The following is a 1,190-nucleotide window of genomic DNA, read 5'->3' on the forward strand; positions in this document are numbered from 1 at the left end:
CCCGGGAAGAGCACAATGATGGTGCCAACTTGGGCAAGTGGGGCGGCGTCCTCCACAACTAGATTGAGGAGCAGACCGACAGCAACTTGTCTGTTCCCCTTCCCCAATCCCCCAGCACTGTTCCCATCCCTCCAATTCCCCAATAAAAAAAAAAAAACCACACAATGGTTAAATCTACTATTTTATGAATGTCTGATAAACTGAATTAAACTGAACACATTCACTGTTCTGCGCATGATCCCAGGGATCAGGTAAAATACAAAATGAGATGACCTCTGCCTTAAAGTAGCTTGGAGTAACATGTAGTTGCAGACTAAATAGAGAAAAAAAATTTTAAAGTAATAGAGGTATGAAATAAACAATACTGATATATATATAGAACATACTAATACTAATAGTAATAATAACACTAATGATAGGCAACGTCTCTTAGCAATCCCTGTCTTGTGAGCACTGTTGTATTTGTAAGCCTTTAATTGTCACAACTACAAGTTACACATCATCATCTTAACTGTAATCATGAGTCATATGTACCAAAGGCCATATGCTAGATGTCAGATGCACAGGGTTCTTATCTTAATAACTGGCCAAGGAAGAATTTAGAATCGAATACAACAAAAATTGGAAATATTGCTTTGAATAAATACAGACAACTGCAATTGTTTTCCAATGCAGCTCAAAAATATATAAGTACAGGATAGTCCTAGTTTTAATAACCCCTGGTACAAGGAATTTACTTCTTTATGGGTCCATAAAAATGTGTTTATACCACCAGTAATTTAAAATAACGATGCGACATGCAACAGCTATTATTGTAATACATAATTTAAGTGGACCAATAATCAAATAACACTTCAAGTTATTTTAACATGTCTGTCGTGTATTTCTAAAATAAATTGCCTTATATCATCAAAGCCTCACTTTTCTTCATTATTTGAAGCCGTTTCTGAGATGAGGCTTTCTCATAAGCATGTTACAGTGCAAGTGCAGTGTGTATTTCTCCACTTCTCTTGTTTTATGTCCTGTGTATAAAGAAGCAATGGTAATGTGTAAAAGCAAGGCTGTCTTCTCACAGCGCAACCGGTGCAAGATCGCATTCCACCTGAGATTCGCAAACTTCCTTTTCATCACGTTAGAAGAGGAGGGAGTTGGGTTGGGCAACGTTTTTTACAGGGACCAAGTCTGCGCTT

Source organism: Hipposideros armiger, unplaced genomic scaffold (assembly GCF_001890085.2).
Source record: "Hipposideros armiger isolate ML-2016 unplaced genomic scaffold, ASM189008v1 scaffold_674, whole genome shotgun sequence".
NCBI classification, from domain to species: Eukaryota; Metazoa; Chordata; class Mammalia; order Chiroptera; family Hipposideridae; genus Hipposideros; species Hipposideros armiger.